The sequence below is a fragment of the Oryctolagus cuniculus genome, chromosome 7 (assembly GCF_051225735.1).
Source record: "Oryctolagus cuniculus isolate XC-2025 breed Fujian yellow rabbit chromosome 7, ASM5122573v1, whole genome shotgun sequence".
In the NCBI taxonomy this organism is placed as follows: Eukaryota; Metazoa; Chordata; class Mammalia; order Lagomorpha; family Leporidae; genus Oryctolagus; species Oryctolagus cuniculus.
The window spans coordinates 105,667,885-105,687,818 of NC_142873.1; the positions used below are offsets into that span (position 1 = coordinate 105,667,885).

Consider the following 19,934-nt stretch of genomic DNA (forward strand, 5'->3'; position numbering starts at 1 on the left):
ATTGATTATATGCCAGTCAAGCTGCCTTTAAAAATTACACATTGAACGCATTACACGTATTGGAAAGATCAGCCCACAACACTTCTATTCTGAAATTATTGGATTTTAGTGAAAAAGAAAAAAATATTTTATGCAAACAGGCAAAAAAATATTTTGCGAAAGAAAGAAAATTGTAATATTCAACCTCCAAGCTAATGGAGTAACATATTTAGGATACTCACAGAACATGTGAGCCAAGACTTGAGATCTTCAAGTATACAAGCCGCAAACATGCAGTGGTGAACCAGCAAGAACCTGGGAAGCATTGTCTCCAGAAGCCTTGCATGAGGAATCTATGAAAGATACAGCTCCGTAAGAACTACTAAGTAATTCAGCTACTAAAGGAAGATGCAAGACAGAATTAGAATATCATTTGGTAACTCCCACCAAATTGTTTTCAAGTTGATACTGTTATTGCAGTTATACTTACTTAGATAGTCTTTGTCTTCTAGAGATTCACAGGGAAACACAGGTGAAATCCTAGGCAGGCTGGGATTGGGTTTGAAGTAGCCGGTGGTGAGAGTTGTAGAGTAGACGACGGTATAGAGAAGGTTGCTCAGCCAAGAGCTGGCCACTGTTGGAGCTGGACAATGGGTATGTGGGGTTCATCAATGTCTCTACTGGTGCTTAGCTTGGAATCTTGCATAATAAGGCATTTCTTAGTGTGAGTGAAAAAAGAGAGAGATTGAGAGATTAAAGGAACAAAAAGTGAATTGGAAGTTCTGGGGGAGGCTTTCATCGATGTTGGATTTCACTATAAAGTGATCTGTCAGCCATTTGAGAGGAGGCTCCTAGTATCAGAGCATCTTTAGTGCTTGCCCTTTGGGCTGGTCATGTTTCCCAGAACAGATTCTTGCCATTGCCCAGACATGTATGGTAAAGGCCTGGTGACCAGCTTTCCAGGAGCTGGTGCAAAGCGTGGGGTCTGGGCTTCTGTGTGTGCTTGTGTGTGTGCCCCCATCCTCACCTGTGCCTGGTGTCCCCTGACCCAGAAACTCTGTGCTTTGCCTTTTCTAGAAAATCAACCTCCAACCTTCTACTTGGAGAAGGAATCAGCAGCCATCCTGCAGTGTCGGGGGAGGAAGGGAACCTAGGGTGTTAAATAACTGTCAACAAATCCTCCCTACATTAGCACCTACTTAACACTATTTCCCAACAGCCAGATACCTCAAATCCCTGAGCATTTCAAGATTATGTGGTGAAATTAAAATTAGTTCTCAGCTTTCTTCATGGCCAATTTAGGGTTCTGCTTCACTGTTGAGCCATTCACCACTCATTCATCTGTTTTGTTCTCTCTTGCACCTCTAGCCTTGTTTAAGTCTATGAAACGTGCACACACATGCATGACTGTGCACACACAAGCACAACATTTTTAGGAAAGTTCTAGGAAAAAGCAAGAAGTAGAACATATATATGCTCAAGACACCATCTTTACTCAAATATCCCCTCTTCATCCAGTACTCCCCCTTTTGATTCTTTCCTTTAAAAATAAAACAAAAATGCAGAAAAGCACATAACAACACATTCAGGTATATCTCAATGACAAACTATACAGCAAAGGTCCATATGACCAGTCCTAGGTCAAGAAACTGAACACTGCCGGCCCTGAGGGGTCTAGCAAGCTTCACTCCAGTCCCAGCCTCATCACCAACAGCAGTAGCCACCACCCTGACTTTCTGAAAATCCTTCCCTTGCTTTTATTCAGCCTCCCCCTTGGCTCCCCACTAGTCTTTGTATAACATTTCTTCTAGCTCTGCCTGTTTTTGAACTGCGTTTGACGGAACACATCCTCTTGTATCCTTGCGTGCCTTCCCTCTTTCCTTCGGTATCACATGTGTGAGATGTTTCCACGTTAGATGTGTCCTTTTTCTTCACTGTCTGGTATCCCATTGTGAATACACAGCAGTTGTGTTTTGCCATTTTATTTTGGATGGTCCTGGATTAAGACGGCTTAAGAAACAGAAATGTATTTCCTGGGTAGTTGCTGGGGTGCAGTGGGTTAAACTGCAGCTGGAGACACCCGTATCCCATAATGGGGCACTGGTTTGAGTGCTGCTTGCTCTGCTTCTGGTCTAGCTCACTGCTAATGCACCTGGGAAGCAGTGGATGGTGACCCAAGTGCTTGCGTTCCTGTCACCCCCCGGGGGAGAGGCTTCAGCCTGGCCCAAACCCAGCTGAGTTGCAGCCACTCAGGACAGTGAATTACCGAATGGAAGATCTCTCTCCCTCTGTCACTCTGCCTTTCAGAAAATAAATGAATTAGTAGGTAAATAAATAAATGTTTTTTAAAAAAGAAAAATAAGAGATGACATTTATTTCTTAAAATTCTGGAGGTTGGGTGGCCCTAGAGCAAGGTGCTGACAGCCTGCCTCAGTGTCTGGTGAGACCTGGTCCTGGTTTGCAAATGACTGTCTTTTCTTTTTATTTAAGATTAAGATTAAAAAATGTATTTGAAAGGCAGAGAAAGGGATCTTCCATTTGCTGGTTGACTCCACACATGAGCCCAGTGGTTGGCGCTGGATTGGAAGCAGAGCAGCTGGGACTCAAATCTGCACTCTGACATGGGATGCCCGTGTCACTGGCCATGCCACAGCATTGGCTCCAATGCTGTCTTCTAGATGTGTCCTTAAATAGAGTAGTGAGTGCTGTGGGGCCTCTCCCTCTTCTTGCGAGGCACGCATTCTGTCATGGTGCTCTATCCTCATGGCCGCATCTAACCAAGGTAACTCCAAAGGCCCCACCATCACCTTGAGGGTGAGGGCTTCAATGTATGAATCTGGGGGTAGAAGGAACAGGAATAGTCACATCATAATCAGTCCATTAAGCACAATCATGCTGTGGACATTGTTGGACTTATGTCCCATGCACATATACACAATCTCTCCATCTATATCCCTAAGAGATAAACTATTGTATGATGAGATAATGTGAATCTTCAACGTAACTAAAAATTTCCAAGCTGTTTTCTAAAACAGGTCATTTCATTGAACTATTGAACAGGGCACAGTGACCCCATGTGTTCTAAGCAGACAGCACCCTGTTGAATAAATCAGTTGGGGGAAGTGCTGTGGCACAGTGGGTTAAGCTACTACCTGCAGCACCAGCATCCCATATAGGCACCAGTTTGAGTCCTGGCTGCTCCACTTCTGAAACAGCTCCCTGCAAATGTGCCTGGGAAATCAGCAGAGGATAGTCCAAGTCCCTGGGCCCCTGTACCCACCTGGGAGACCCAGAAGAAGCTCCTAGCTCCTGGCTTCAGCCTGGCCCAGGGCAGGTTGTTTTGACCATTTGGGGAATGAACCACCAGTTGGATGATCTCTCTCCCTCTCTCTGTCTCTCCTTCTCTCTCTGTAAGTCTGCTTTTCAAATAAAAAAAAATCATAAAAAAAAAAAAAAGATAAGTTGGGGGCTAGTGCTGTGGTGCAGCAAGTTTAAGCTCTAGCCTGCAATACCAGTAACCCATTTGGGTGCCGGTTTAGGTCCTGGCTGCTCCACTTCAGTTCCCAGCTCCCTGCTAATGCACCTGGGAAAGCAACAGAGGATGGCCCGTGTCCTTGGGCCGCAGCACCCATGTGGGAAACGTGGAAGAATTTCCTGTCTCCTGGTTTCAGATCAGCTCAGCTCTGTCCATTGTGGTCATTTGGTGAGTGAACCAGCAGGTGGAAGACCTCTTTCTCTCTCTTTCTCTACCTCTCTCTGTAACTCTGTCTTTCAAATAAATAATTTTTTTAAAAAAAAGATAAGTTGGTAACTTTTCGACTGCAAATTTGTTCTCCTGCAAGCAGTTTTTTTAGAATTATTCTCATTGTTCCACACTTCATCAATTCCTAGAATTTTCAGACTCTTTAATTTTTGTGAATATGATGAGTATGCATTGTGGTTTTCAATTGCATATCCATTGCTACAAAGAAGGCTGAGCACATCTTCATATGTTTATTGGCCTTTTGGATTTCTTCTCCCTCCCCCTTTAAAAATATTATTTTGAGGATATGAGTTTGTTTCTGTAATCTAGATGGGAAGATAAGGTCTATTTAATTCACAGTGCCACCCTGTAAAGAGTGGGAGGAAATGTTTACTGTTTCCAGGCCTAAATAATTAAATCCTGAATAATATCAGCTCCGTACAATGTAAGTAAAGTGTTTCTCCAAAGTTGACAGTACTACAAAAACTAACATTATTATATTTACTTACATAAATGCAACCAGCCATATTCTTCAACCCACAGAAATCTGATTTCTTCACCAATTTATTCAAAGTATTTTTGAAAGGTTTTCAGGGACTTTCGATGGTCTCTGACACCACTCATTTTTGTTGTTGTTGTTAAAGGTTTTATTTATTTGAGATGTAGAGTTTTGGGCAGAGAGAGGGAGAGACAGAGAAAGAGAGAGAAAGATTCCATTCACTGGTTCACTCCTCAAATGGTCACAATGGCCGGAGCTAGGCCGATCCAAAGTCAAGAGCCAGGAGCTTCTTCCAGGTCTCCCACGTAGGTGCAGGAGCCCAAGCACTTGGACCATCTGCCTGCTGCTTTTCCCAGGCCACAGCAGAGAGCTGGATCAGAAGTGGAGCGGCCGGAACTCAAACTGGTGCCCATATGGGATGCCAGCGCTGCAGGCAGTGGGTTATCCTACTACATCACAGCCTGGGCCAGGCAGTGGGTTGTCCTACTACATCACAGCCTGGGCTCTGCTCATCCTTCCTGACTGCTCTGTAACATTTACCCCTTTATGCCTCCTGGCTAATTTAAACAAATGTGCTTCTCCCAGGACTCCAGATTCCCTCCTTCCCTTGCTGCCTAACAGCTTGGAAAGTTCCTCTCCATCTCCTTCCATGACTCCAGTGCTCTGACATCTCATCAGTGCCAGGGTTCCCAGTGTTCTGTTTTCAGACTAAGGTGGACATCATTCCAAATATTTTCATGACCCACAAGCCCATTCTTTTAATAAAATTAGATCGATTTATTTGAACAGCAGAGTGACCCGTGGCAGGTGGTAGCAGGAGAGAGAGATCATCCACTGGTTCAGTCCCCAAATGGCTACAACAGCTAGATCTGGCCCAGGCCCAAGCCAGGATCCAGGGACTCCATCCTGGTCTCCCACAAGAGGGGCAGGGGCCCACGTCCTTGAGCCATCTTCCGCTCCCTCTCCAGGTACATTAGCAGCCAGCTGGATAGGAAGCAGAATGGTTAGGACTCAATCTGACATTCCAATATGGGATGCTGGCATGGCAGGTACCAGCTTAGCCCCCTAGGCCACAACACCAGCCCCTACAAGGCAGTTCTCAACCCGTCTTCCTGGGAACAGAACTCGCTCCCTCTCACCTTTGTGGGGTGAGCATTCAACAGGTGTGCTTGTCCTCCTTCTTGGCCTTAGCAGGTTGACCAGAGTGGACAGCTGGCCAAAGGCAGGCCAATCAAATCTGTACTCCTGCAAACTGGGAGCTGAGACTCAGAGTCCAGTTTACTTCTCTGGCTGGAACTGTGGCATGAATGCCTGGGAGCCAATGACAGCCTCGTTGCAACACATGGGCTAGCAACAGAGCTGCTGGGGAGAAAGCAGAACAAAGCCCACATGTGCAGACACACAAGAGATTGTAAGAATCCCTGACGTGATGTTCAGTCCCCTTTAAGAGCCCATGACATTTCCCTCTGTGGCTTCCATGAGACGGCCAAGCTCCTTCTTTGCTTCCACTTCCCTTGTTGTGTTCAGACTCAACTCAACATGGTCACTCCTACTCTCCACTTAAGTCCCAAATGACTTCTCTTTTATCCATGGTCCTTGGATGATCTCATTCATACTGGAGTGTATCCCCAAATTCTATCTTACCCAGTTAAAAGACATACTTACAGTGCTTGCATTTAGCCTAGCAGTTAAGACTCAGGTTAAGATACCCATGTCACGTGGCCAGCACTGTGGCATCCCATGGGCCACCAGTTCAAGATCTGGCCACTCCATTTCCAATCCAGCTCTCTGCTACTTCTGATCCAGCTCTGCTATGGCCTGGGAAAGCAGTAGAAGATGGCCCAAGTCCTTAGGGCCCTGTACCCTCATAGGAGACCTGGCTCCTGGCTCCTGGCTCCTGGCTTGGGATTGGCCCAGCTCCAATGCAGCCATTTGGAGAGTGAGCCAGCAGATGGAAGTTCTTTCTTTCTCTCTGCCTCTTTGCCTCTGCCTCTCTGCCTTTCAAATACATAAATAAATCTTTTAAAAAAAATACCCATGTTGCATAGCGAAGTACCTGGGGTTTGATCCAGCTCTGGCTCCTGATTCAAGCAGACCTTGTGATACAATGATGGTGGCTCAAGTGATTGGGTTGCTTCCTCCTGCGTGGGAGACCTGGATTGATTTCTTGGCTCCTGGCTTTTCCAGGGTTCAAAGACACAGTGGGCACTTGGACATGAACCAGCAGACAAGAGCCCTCTCACTTCCTTTCCGTAACTCTCTGTATCTCTATCATCTCTCTCCCCTTCCTCATAGATGAATAAATGCTGTATTTCTTGAGAAGAGAGCTCAGGAGAAATCCTGGCTGATGGACCTGGTCAGTCCTTGCCCTGTTCCATCCTGGCGCTTGTGCTTTTTCTGCCACAACTTTGTGACCGAGAAACCACCTGCTTCCTGGCTTGCTTTTGGGCCCTGCCATCTCCCCGCAGCTAGGAACTTTCTCTTTGGTGCCCCCAGGAAGATGGCTCTAATTCAGAAGTTCCCTTTTCTCTAAGCCTGGTCAGTTTGACTTAGCACCTACCTCTGTTCCCGAGAACAGCCAGGTTCTCATCCATGACCCCTCCTGAGCTACGCATTCAACTCTAGTGCACATGTTCTCAGGACCCCGGTCCTTGCTGGCCCTCCAGAGAGCACCCACATAAGAGAGGGCAGACCCGTCGTGCGTGGTGTCATTGCCCCCGATTACCATGACGGAGTGTTTTCATCCACCATGTCACTCTTGGGGGTCTCTCTGCAGGCCGGGCTTGCTGCCCTCTGCTGTCTCCTGCCTGGGTCGGTGACCCCTTGCTACAGGAGCCTTCTGCTCTTTGGATGATGTAGTAGTTGAAGACATGGGTACTAGAGCGAGCTCACTGCATTTGAATCCCAAATGTGGAGCTTTGGGCAATTTACATGGCTCCTCTTCCCCCTGTACCTTGATATCTTCATTTGCAAAATAGGCTACTAATCAGCTCTTTCTCATCGTGTGTTGTGAGAATTAAAAGAGTTCATACGTGTAACGGCTTAGAACACTGCTCAGTAAGTATCAGCAGCCATTATTAGCCCACGAAGCTACTATCGTGTAAGCTCCGTGAAGACGCAGTTGGTCAGTCTCATCGCCTGGCCTGTGGGCAGCTGTGAGTCATTACAGAGGGCACCACTCCGAAGTCTCAGAGATCAAAACTCGGCTCCACCACTCGGCAGCCGTGTGAGCTGAGAATCAGCCTCTTTTCATACGAGTGAAACACTAGGAGCTGCTTTGTGGGATCACTGTGATATTAAGGTCAAGGTCCAAGGACACAGCAACCCTTCAAAGAGGCAAGCTCTTGTGTCATGGCTACGTCCACTGCTGCAGCTGCGAGCCACATGGCTGGTCTCGAGTTCGGGTTCTGCCACACGGTTTCTCTGTGATCCTGACAATTCCCTTAGGCTTGCCAGGGGCCTCAGTTTTCTCCTCCATAATGTGCGAGAAATGGTTGTACCTCCCTCACTGCATTATGGTGGGGGTCAAACGAGAAGACATACTTCTGTCCTCGGTCAATGCCCAGTGCATAGCTCAATCAATGCCAGCTCATTATTGTTGTTCTCCTTTACAAAAGATTGATTTATTTATTTGGAAGGCAAAGTTTTGGGGTGGGGGAGACACAAAGAGAGGGGTGAAGGGAAGAGGAGAAAGAGATTTTCCATCCACTGGTTTCTCCTCTCCAAATGGCCACAGAAGCCAGGGCTGGGCCAGGACAAAGGCAGGAGCCTGGAACTCCATCTAGATTTCCCATGTGGGAGCAGGGGCCCAAACACATGGCCCATCTTCTGTTGCTTTCTCAGGCACATTAGCAGGGAGCTGCATTGGAAGTAGAGCAGCTGGGACTCCAACTGATGCTCATACGGTTTGCCGGCATGGCAGGTGGCAGCTTAACCTGCTGTGCCATAACACTGGCCACATGTTTCCTTTTTTTTTTTTAAGATTTATTTATTTATTTGAAAGTAAGTTACACAGAAAGAGAAGGAGAGGCAGAGAGAGAGAGAGGTCTTCCATCTGCTGGCCCAATTGGCCGCAACGGCCGGAGCTGTGCAGATCTGAAGCCAGGAGCCAGGAGCTTCCTCCCAGTCTTCCCATGCGGGTGCAGGGGCTCAAGCACTTGGGCCATCTTCTACTGCTTTCCCAGGCCATAGCAGAGAGCTGGATCGGAAGTGGAGCAGCCAGAACTTGAACCAGAGGCCATACGAGATGTGGGCACTGCAGATAGAGGCTTTTACCCACTATGTCACAGTGCCAGCCCCCACATGTTTTCTTGATAAATGAATAAAGTGGAGCCGGGGCTGTGGCATAGTGGGTTAAGCATCTACCTGCGGTGCCAGCATCCCACATGGGCGCTGGTTCAAGTTCTGGCTTCTCCACTTCTGATCCAGCTCTCTGCTATGGCCTGGGAAAGCAGTAGAAGATGGCCCAAGTGCTTGGGCCCCTGCACCCACATGGGAGACCCAGAAGAAGCTCCTGGCTCCTGGCTTTGGATCAACCTAGCTCCTGCCATTGCAGCCATTTGGGAAGTGAACCAGCAGTTGGAAGACCTCTCTCTGTGTCTCTTCCCCTCTCTCTGTAACTCTGCCTTTCAAGTAAATGCATAAATCTTTAAAAAACAATAAACAAATGGATGAACTGTAAAGGTCTTCAGAAATGCTTTTGCTCATGGGCAGAATCAGTGCCTTCCATAATTGGAGAGAGCCATTCTGAAATCTAACTCAGATGAGCCAAATCAGTGAATGCAAGGAGATCCCTGAACCAAGCCCCTTTCTGGTACAGGACTTGTGGACAGTTAGTGCTTGCGTCTCAGGCTGCTAGACAGGGGAGGGTCTTTGTGGCTAGATCACTGTTTCCTGTTTCCTCCCAAACCATAAAATCCCAGAGAGGTCCAATGATCTCACCCTTTGTTGTGAACTGAGCCTGCATCGAGACTCAGGTCGGTCTTTCACCACTGCAACAGGTTACTTTTCTTTTCTGCTTTTTTTTCCTTCTTCCTGTGACAATGGAGCTTCTTGCTGCTGCCCACTGCCTGTTCCAAGAAAGCGTGAACTTCGAGCTGCTCCTGGGCTAGCTAAAGTTTAGCTGGAGCAGTAGGAATCGAGCAGGAATGGTGTAGAATCTACTCTCTGCCTGTAGAGGGAGCTCTAAGCACAGGCGGGGAAGCACCAGCCTGGAGAAGGCCGGCTCAGCCCTTCCCTGCTTGCAGCAGCCGGAGCAGTGAGCCTCCCCAGGCCTGAGTCCAACAGACCCACCCCTTTCTGAGACACTCTGGGAGAAGCTTAGGGCCTGGGGGCAAACACAAGGCCTTCAGCCCTTTTCAATTCTGATCGGCTGAGTGCGATTGTGCGTGTCCCTTAACCCTGCAGCGTTCCACCTGTGAAATCTGAAAGGTTCCATTTGCCCCACTCATGCCACTTATTAGAAAGAGACTGACCCTTTGAAAAAAAAGTCTAACGATTTAGCTCAAATAAGTAACCAGAGACAAGCCTAGAAATTTGTGTGCAACCGCAGATGCCACATCTTTTGGCCCCACAACTGCTTTCTACTCCTAAAATAAATAAATAAATAAAATTGAGGATCTCAAAGAACCTTTGCTTGGATCGATAAATACTTGCCATATTAGGGCTGGCATTGTGGTGCAGTGGCTTAAGCCACTGTAACGTCAGCATCCCGTATCGGCCGAGTGCCCATTCCAGTCCCTGCTCTTCTGCTTCTGTTCCAGCTTCAAGCTAACGGGGCCTGGGATGGCCCAAGTACTAGAGCCCCTGCCACTCATGTGAGAGACCAGGATGGAGCTCCTGGCTCCTGGCTTCAGCCTTGCCCAGCCCTGGCTGTTGCAACCATCTGGGGAGTGAACCGGTGGATGGAAGATCTCTCTCTGTCTCTCCTTTTTTCTCTACCACTCTGCTTTTCAAATAAATATTTAAAAAAAAAAAAAAGAAGGTTTTTTTAAGTGTTAGAAGTGTTTAAAATATATACTCATCTTAAAATAGCAACAATAAGTCTTATATTTGCATAAATGGCATTTTTGCAAGAAAAAGAAACCCAAAGCAAAAAAAAAAAAAAACAAAACATTTTTTTCCAAATCTCTTTCATGTCCATCTTAATAGAAGAGACCTGAATTTTCCTTTTGCGTTATCTCTTATGTCATGTAGCCTCTGAGAAACTCTGGCCTGCACTGTGAGAAAAGTAGAATAAAAACAGTTTTAACCTTGAGGGTCTAGTGACAGTGTCCTGAGGACACATTGAGAATCACTGGTGGACAAGAAGGCTTACCTGCGTGTTTCTTGTGGCAGACTACACTCTTGCTTCTTGCTGTCACCAGCCTGGTTCAGACTCGAGTTATAAGGACAGGCTGATGTCCTTGCCCCTGTCCCGACCCTCGTGAAGTGTTGCATTGCCTTTTCCAGCTTCTAGGGCCCCCCCACTTCTGGGCCCTTCTTCCAGCTCCAAAGAGCATCACTCCGACCTCTGCTTCCTTCCATTCTCACAGCCCTCTCTCGGGCTTCACCTGCTCACCTTTTTTTTTTTTTTTTTTTTTTTTTTTTTTTTTTTTTTTTTGACAGGCAGAGTGGACAGTGAGAGAGAGAGAGAGAAAGGTCTTCCTTTTGCTGTTGGTTCACCCTCCAATGGCTGCTGCAGCCGGCGTACCACGGCCGGCGCACCGCGCTGATCCGAAGCTAGGAGCCAGGTGCTTCTCCTGGTCTCCCATGGGGTGCAGGGCCCAAGGACCTGGGCCATCCTCCACTGCACTCCCGGGCCATAGCAGAGAGCTGGCCTGGAAGAGGTGCCCTGACCTGGACTAGAACCCAGTGTGCCAGCGCTGCAAGGCGGAGGTTTAGCCTATTGAGCCGCGGCACCGGCCACCTGCTCACCTCTTACAAAGACCCTGTGGCAACACTGGCGTCCTCCGATAACCCAGGGAAATCTCCCTGTCCCAGTGTTCTCGCCTTCATCCTGTCCTCGAAGTCCTTGTGATGGCATCATAGCCACAGATTCTCTGGATTAGGATGCGTGCATCTGGGGGAGCCCTTATTCAACCCGTCATCTTTGCTAATGGTGGGCAGGAAGCGAGACCTCAGCCTATGTGTCTGAGAAGGACAGAAGGACAAAGATGGGCATTGGTGTGGTCGGATGAGGGAAGAATCACAGAAGCCAGCTTGGAAGGGACCTGCATTTGTATATCAAAATTAGGGAGGCCAGGGCTGTGGTTTAGTGGGTAAAGCCACTGCCTGCATGGCCAGCATTCTCTGTGGATGCCAGTTCAAGTCCCGGCTGTTCCACTTCCAATCCAGCTCTCTGGTATGACCTGGGCAAGTGGTGGGAGATGGCCCAAGTGCTTCAGCCCCTTCACCTGCGTGGGAGACCCAGAAGAACTTCCTGACTCTTGGCTTCAGACTGGCCCAGATCTGTCTGGCCTTTGAGGCCATTTGAGGAGTGAACCAACGGAAGGAAGACCTTTCTTTCTCTGCCTCTGCCTCTCTGTAACTCTGCATTACAAATAATAAGTAAATGAATCTTAAAAAAAAAAAAAAAAAAAAAAAAAAAAAAGTTGTGTCGCAGTCCCCCTCAGGGGACAGCTTACCGGAATCTTCCCCACCTTGCCCCAGGGGGGCATTGAGTCTAATCACACCCTGTTGATAAAGCCCCTGGAGGAATTTCATGAATTCCACACCAAGAAAGTTCCCCACCCACCAATATCCCAGAAGAAGAGGGAGGCGGGGAGGAGGGACCGCGGTCCTTTGGCTGCCAAACTCCAGTGTGAAGGTAGACCAGGCTCTCAGCTCTTTGCTGAGATGCCCTCTTGGACTGTGTGTTCGCTTCACGAGACTTCACTGGCATACCCATGGCTACTCCGGGTCTCACATCTGGAATTTTTTTTTTTTTTTTTTGACAGGCAGAGTGGACAGTAAGAGAGAGAGAGACAGAGAGAAAGGTCTTCCTTTTGCCGTTGGTTCACCCTCCAATGGCCGCCATGGCCGGCGCATCACGCTGATCCGAAGGCAGGAGCCAGGTGCTTCTCCTGGTCTCCCATGGGGTACAGAACCCAAGCACTTGGGCCATCCTCCACTGCACTCCCGGGCCACAGCAGAAAGCTGGCCTGGAAGAGGGGCAACCGGGACAGAATCCGGCGCCCCGACCGGGACTAGAACCCAGTGTGCCAGCGCCGCAAGGCGGAGGATTAGCCTAGTGAGCCACGGCACCGGCCAACTGGACTCTTCTTGTGGGAAGACAAGAACCTCTGATCCAGACTCCTCCCATGTTGCAAGATGAAAATCAGGATGCAGCCTCCCCGAGTTGTGCAGCCTTTGCAGTCTACCGTGCTTTCCCATGCGGAGAGGATGCTCATCCAGTGGATGGCCTTGAAGGGTGAGATGAGAGAATCCACTTGAAGCTTGGCAGCGGCGACACCGTGATCAGTTGCCAAATGTCTGTGACTATTTTTATTAGCCAATGGGTTGGCACTTTGCCACCAGCTGACTTAAAGTCCCCTTCACAGCACTTGTCACACTCCATAACTATGTATTTATTTTGGGTGATGGTTTGGCACGCGACGATCTTTTTAAATTAATTTTTAATTATGTAAATATTACACTAATACATTCTCCTTATTAAGAAAAATCAGCTTGTTTAATCTCTCTCATATTGCATCATGAGCTCCAGCTGGCTAAGAGCTGTTTCACACCATCAAATTCCCAGATTCTCCTCCGATAGTGAATACCTACATAGTTAACACTCAATAAATATTTGTGGAATTAATGAATCAAATCTAACTTTTGAAACACCTCTCTGGTTTCCCATTGCCTTCAGAGTGAAGTTCAAGTCTTTGCTTAGCATGATGAACAAGTTTTTGCAAGATCTTGTCCTAACTTGCTGCAAACCTCACTTCCCACCACTCCTTCCTGGCCTTGTACTCTACCCACCAGCAGTTCTGAACTTGACCTGCTCTCTCAGCCCCTGGCCCCTTTCTTGTGCTAGTTCAGCTTTCCTTGCCTAGAAGGGCCTCTCCTCACCCTCAGTGGCAGAAACACACACACACACACACACTTACTACCCTCTGCTTGTCACCCAAATAGTTCCGACTTGCCCCTTTACAACCTAACACTTCATCCAGGACAGCTCTGCCCTTGCATTCTGGGTTAAGGGGGCCCACCAGATCTCCATAGCACCTTGAGCTTCTGCCCACCCTAGCCAGAAGCCTACCCTATTGTAATAACCTGTCCTACCCCACCCACACCAGCCACACTGCCCTTTTAGGGCAGGAACTAGGTCTTACTCCCTGTTAAATCCCCAAAGCCTAGCGGGTACCTGAGCAGCACAGTTACCCTGTACCTAGAGGGTACTCAATTCCTTTTAGCTGAATGGCTGCCTCTGCCTCGGCCTCGGCCTCTGCCTCTGGAATAGAAGCTCCTTGGGATCAGGACTGCTTTGTTTGTCTTTGTATCCTCAGACTCTCCAGCAGGGTGCCTGGCAGGGACACAGGGGCACTCAGCAGATGTTTGCCAAATGGCCTGGTCTCTCTACAGGCTGCCCTGCCAACACTAACAATAAATTACAGAGTGTGTGTCGGTCACATGTGCTAGGCTGGGAGAGGGACTGAGAATCAAAACAGCACAGCTCAACACGCCGTTCTTCCCCCTGATGCTTTTGGGAGCTCACAGTGGGCAGCACCCAACAAAGCGTTCATGGATGGCTTCTACAAATGCTTCTCAGGGGAGCCCACCGGTTCCTCTTCTTGCCAGGAAGTGTATCTCACAGTGAGAGAGGGCACGACCTCCCTACCTTATCAAGGCTTCTCCCCATCTCTCCTCCACCCTCCAGCTCTGCACCTGACTGCACCTTGCCATGGACAACACCCGGCTCCCGCAGCTCTCTCAACAAACCAGCCAGCCCACCGCCACGTGGCCAGCGTCTCCCCTCCTCCTCTCTTTTCCACCTCAATGGCCCTCTCTCCAGGATCTCAGAGGGCGTCCGCTGTCCCCTATCTCACTGAGCAGTCCTCAGAGGCCGGGAGCTCTGGGCCTATCTTCTGAAACAGAGCAAGGCCATGGCTCCGATGGCAGAAGAGAACTGTTAGTGGCAGGAAAGACGCGTTAGCAGAATGGCTTCCAGAACACTCGGACACACCCAGCGAAACGGCAGCCACAGCTTCGTTTCCTGTTAGGGAGTGCATGCCTGACTGTGCACCTGCATCCTGATTGACCAGCCTCTTGGTAAGCATGCATTAAGCATCTACCTTGAATTGGAGAGAAAAGGAAAGAAGAAGGGGAATTAACATGTAAGAGACTGCCATGAGCCACACAAGCCCCTTAATTTGAGGGGCCTTCCAAAACCTTGTGTGTTCTCTCTCCCTCTCTCTCTCTTTCTTACCCTCTGCTTTTCAGGTAAATAAATAAAATGATTAACTAATTAATTAATTTTGGAGGGCCAGTGTTGTGGTGAAGTGGGTTAAGCCACTACTTGGGACACCGGCATCCCAAATCGGAGAGCCAGTTAAGAGTCCTGACTGCTCCATTTCTGATCTAGTTCCCTGCAATGCCCCTGGGAAGGCAGTGGAGGGTGGTCCCAATACCTGGGCCCCGGCACCCACATGGGAGTCCAGCATGGAGCTCTGCTCTAGGCTTTGGGTTCAGCCTGGCCCAGCCCCAGCTGTTACTGGGGAATGGAAGATCTCTCTCTCTCTTTCTCTCTCCCTCTCTCTCTGTCACTCTATCTCTTAAATAAATAAATAAATCTTTAAAAATTAATTTTTTGCGAGTTTGTGGGAAAATGGAATCGAAAGATATATCTGGGAGCTGGAGTTCCGGCACAATGGGTCAAGCTGCCACTTTCGGTGCTGACATCCCATATCAAGGGGCCAACTGGAGTCCTGGCTGCCCTGTTTCTGATCCAGCTTCCTGCTAACGTGCCTGGGAAAGCAGCAGCTAACAGCTCAAGTACTTGGGTCCCTGCCACTCATGTGGCTACCCAGATGGAGTTCCTGGCTTCTGGCTTTGGCCTGGCCCAGCTATTGGGGATATTTGAGCATTTGGAATAATTAAATAATGGAAGATTTCTTTCCCTGTCTTTCCCTCTCTCTGTGTCACTCTTCCTTTCAAATAAAAATAGCTCTTCATTTAAAAAAAATGTTTTTTTCAAAAAAAAGATACTTTCAAAAACTTGAAATCCAGGCATGGTTTTTCATAATATGCATTTTCCATGAACTTTCTGAAAATACCTTGTTTGTGCAATTCTAAAATTTTTCACACCAAAATAAACTTATTTAAAAAAAAAATGTTTTTAGCAGCCGGAGCTAGGGTGTAGCAGGTTAAGCCGCAGCCTGCAGTGTAGGCACCCCATATGGGCACCAGTTCCAGTGCAGGCTGCTCCACTTCTGATCCAGCTCCTGTTAATGTACCTGGGAAAGCAGTGGAAGATGGCCCAAGTGCTTGGGTCCCTGCATCAACATGGGAGACGCAAACAAAGCTCATGTCTCCCGGCTTTGGCCTGGCCCAGGCCTGACCACTGTGGCAGCAGATGGAAAACTTCTCTCTGCCTCTGTCTCCCTCTCTGTAACTCTGCTTTTCAAATAAATATTTTTTAAAATGTTTTAAAAACTCTTAGAAAATTGTTTATTTATAAATATTAACAACAATAATAAATATAAATTATATTATTAATATAATAATTAATACATGATCATATAACATATAATGTAATAGTATTAATATATCATTACAATGTATTAATTATATTATTAATGTTAATATTTATGAATAAATCCTTTTTCTAAAATTTTTAAAAACATTAAAAATTTATTTATGTATTTGAAAAGCAGAGTAACAGAGAGACAGAAAGAGATCTTCCATGTGCTGGTTCACTCCCCATATGACTGTTGCATCCCGGTTTGAGCCAGGCTGAAGTCAGGAGTCCAGAACTCCATCTGGGTGTCCCACATGGGCAGCAGGGGCTCACATACTTGGACCGTCATCTGTTGCTGTGCCAGACACATTACCAGGAAGCTGGATTGGAAGTGAAGCAGCCAAGACTAGAGCGGGCACTCGGATATGGGATGGGGATGTCCCAAGTGGCAGCTTCACCTGCTGTATGACATCTCTCCATAAACTTATCTTTTTATTTTTTAAGATTTTATTTACTTATTTGAAAGGCAGACTTACAGAGGCAGAGGCACAGAGAGAGACAGAGAGGTCTTCTATTCGCTGGTAGGTGCTGCAATGGCTGGAACTGTGCTGATCTGAAGTCAGGAGCCAGAAGCTTCTTCCAGGTCTCCCACGTGGGTGCAGGGGCCCAAGCACTTGGGCCATCTTCTACTGCTTTCCTAGACCATAGCAGAGAGCTGGATGAAAAGTGGAGCAGCCAGGACTCAAACCAGTGTCCATATGGGATGCTGGTACTGCAGGCAGTAGCTTTACCTGCTGTGCCACAGCGCCAGCCCCCATAAACTTATCTTTAATTTTATTTTTTCCATGAATATTTTGAACTCACCTCATATGTGTTAGCTCTTTAATCCTCACCTAAACATACTCAAACCAAATGACCATGCAGTAGTAGGTGTTTTATCAGCTATTTCTCCCAGGGCCTCAGCACATTTTAAGTGATCACACAGCTAAGAAGCAACCTGCCATGACTTGAACCCAGTTCCTACAAAGCACAACACAGTGTTCTGTGGCTGAGCAGCCAGTCTAGGACAGGCACCTTGCAAGTGAAATGTCACAACATCTTCCCCACTGTGCTGTGGGAAGTGCTTTCATCTTGTCATTTTATTTTAGTTTTTAAAAATTTATTTATTTATTTGAAAGTCAGAATTACAGAGAGAGAGGGAGAGACAGAGAGAGAGATCTTCCATCTGCTGGTTCACTCTTCAAATGACCATAATGGCCAGGGCTGGGCCAGGTCAAAGCCAGGAGCCAGGAGCTTCAAGCATGTCTCCCACATGGGTGCAGGGCTCCAAGCACCTGGGCCATCTTCCACTGCTTTCCCAGGTGCATTAGCAGGGAGCTGGATCGGATGTACAGCAGCCAGGACTCAAACTGGTGCCTATATGGGATGCCAGAGCTGCAGGCGGAGGCTTAACCCACTACACCACAGCACCAGCCCCCATATTGTCATTTTATAGGTGAGGAATCCAAGGCTAAGAAAGAAGAGGCACCTTGGCCAAGTCTATATTTACAAATCAGAAGATTTCATATTAAAATATTGATGGGCTGGCGCCATGGTGAAGCGGGTAAAGCCGCCGCCTGCAGTGCCGGCATCCTATATGAGAACCGGTTTGAGTCCCAGGTGCTCCACTTCTGATCCAGCTCTCTGCTATGGCTTGGGAAGGCAGTGGAGGATGGCCCAAGTCCTTGGGCCCCTGGACCTGTGTGGCAGACCTGGAAGAATCTTCTGGCTCCTGACTTCAGATCGGCGCAGCTCCAGCCGTTACAACCATCTGGGGAGTGAACCAATGGATGGAAGACCTCTCTCTCTCTCTGCCTCTGCCTCTCTGTAACCCAGCCTTTCAAATAAATACATAAAACTTAAAAAAAAAAAAACAAAAAAAACTAATATTGAAAAAAATGAGAAAGAGAGCTCTAGCTGTGTGAAGCAGCAAAGGAGGACAGGAAGTTGGGTATTGACCACAGTGGTGGAGTGGCTGGGGGAGCAGTCTAGGCTGGGCCCCAGCCATAGCATCAAGAACACCTCCCATGGCCAGCGCTGCTGCTCAATAGGCTAATCCTCCGCCTGCGGCGCTGGCACACCGGGTTCTAGTCCCGGTCGGGGCACCGGATTCTGTCCCGGTTGCCCCTCTTCCAGGCCAGCTCTCTGCTGTGGCCCGGGTGTGCAGCAGAGGATGGCCCAAGTCCTTGGGCCCTGCACCCGCATGGGAGACCAGGAGAAGCACCTGGTTCCTGCCTTCGGATCAGCGCAGTGCACCAGCCGCAGCACGCCAGCCACGGTGGCCATTGGAGGGTGAACCAACGGCAAAGGAAGATCTTTCTCTCTGTCTCTCTCTCTCTCTCATTGTCCATTCTGCCTGTCAAAAAAAAAAAAAAAGATTAAAAAAAAAAAAAAAACACCTCCCAGATCAACTGGTCAAGCTTGCCTTCCGCTTGCCGACTCCAGCCCCCACCACTGTCACCAAGATCCTGGGGCAGGGAACAGCCACTGTCAGTGTTGGCTCTGCTGTGGCCGGACCTACAGCACCAGCACAGTGACCCCGGGTGGTCCCACCTTCATCCCCACTTAAGTCTGTTCTAAGCGAGTGTCTCCTCTGGGTCCATCTGAATGGTGGGCTCTAAAGACCCCCAGATCCAGTAAAGGAGGCTAAGAATGGTAGATTTTTACCTCTCCAGTCTCAGCAATTCAGGAAGACATGAGGGAGGAGAGACAGATGCCAAGCTAGTCTGTCTGTCTGTCTGTCTTTCTTTCTTTTTAAGATTTATTTTATTTATTTGAAAGACAGAGTTACAGAGAGAGGCAGAGACAGAGAGAGGTCTTCCATCCGCTGGTTCACTCCCCAGATGGCCGCAATGGCTGGAGCTGCGCCTATCCGAAGCCAGGACCTAGGAGCTTCTTCCAGGTCTCCCCTGAGGGTGCAGGGGTCCAAGGACTTGGGCCATCCTTCACTGCCTTCCCAGGACATAGCAGAGAGTTGGATTAGAAATGGAGCAGCCGGGTCTTGAACCGGCACCCATATGGGATGCTGGCACTTCAGGCCAGGGTGTTAACCCACTATGCTACAGTGCCAGCCCCTCAAGCTAGCCTTTCTACTCTGTTTGCCATGATCTGCATTCCCACAGGGTGGCTGTCTGCTGATACTCAGACCAAGTGCACCTACTCACGCTGGCGAAGTGTGCACTAATCTGTCGCTGTGACTTTTATGTCATATGCCGTTGTGTGGGTCACCACTTGTCCCCCAGTCACTGCAACAGCACTGGAAACCCAAACTGCTTTGTGGACCTCCCTGGGAATTTGCCTCCAACATCTGGCCATCTGAGCTTGCATCATCTGACTTCAGCTCCATCCACTGTAGAGCGGGGATGACAGCCCAACGATAACAGGCATGAGGCTGTTACTCCAGGTCGGCACTCTTCTACACACTGTGTGTATGCCCACTCATGTAACATGCTCCTCATGGAATTGTCACAAGGAGGAAATGAAGTAACATGAGTATCCCATGCCTTGCGCTCAGTAAGTGACAGTCACTGTCACCAAGCAGTAGGTCAAGGGCTAGACACCAAAGCCTGGCCTTAGCCTGACCCAGCCAGAAATGCACTTCCAGTTCTTCCCAGCACTTCAGTTTGTCTCTGCGCACCCACCCTGTGGCCTGTACAACTCTCATTCTAGTCCCTGAAACACAGATGGCACTAACTCATTTATCTCCTACTCCTCCCAAGGTCAGGATGCCCTTGGGGCCGGGATGGATCTTAGACACCCAAGGCAGTGACTGGCCCATGTAAACATTCAATCCATGGCTGTCAGATGAAGACATTAGTGTGTAAGGGACTCTATTACTAGGCCTAAACCTTGTAAGATAAAGATCCTGGTGGGTACAAATTCTATTGGAGTTACAAAGAATATGGACACATTGGCCTCCAAAGCTCAACAATGGGTATATTGTAATATCCTGGTATTTTGTAGTATTGCCTTGCAGGGTGAACCACTGGGAGACACCAAAATCCACAACTGTT

General features: G+C 48.3%; 1 long non-coding RNA gene across 1 annotated transcript in view; it reads right to left on the bottom strand.

Moving 5' to 3' along the window:
• Positions 1 to 220: 220 nt before the first annotated feature.
• Positions 221 to 19,934, bottom strand: part of LOC149125671 (uncharacterized) — a 32,850-nt gene continuing 13,136 nt past the window's right edge. Inside the window, exons 2-3 of the long non-coding RNA XR_016236746.1 lie at positions 470 to 697; positions 221 to 332 (exon numbers count right to left, since the gene is read on the bottom strand). This is a non-coding gene — a long non-coding RNA (uncharacterized LOC149125671). The remainder of the gene's footprint in view (positions 333 to 469; positions 698 to 19,934) is intronic.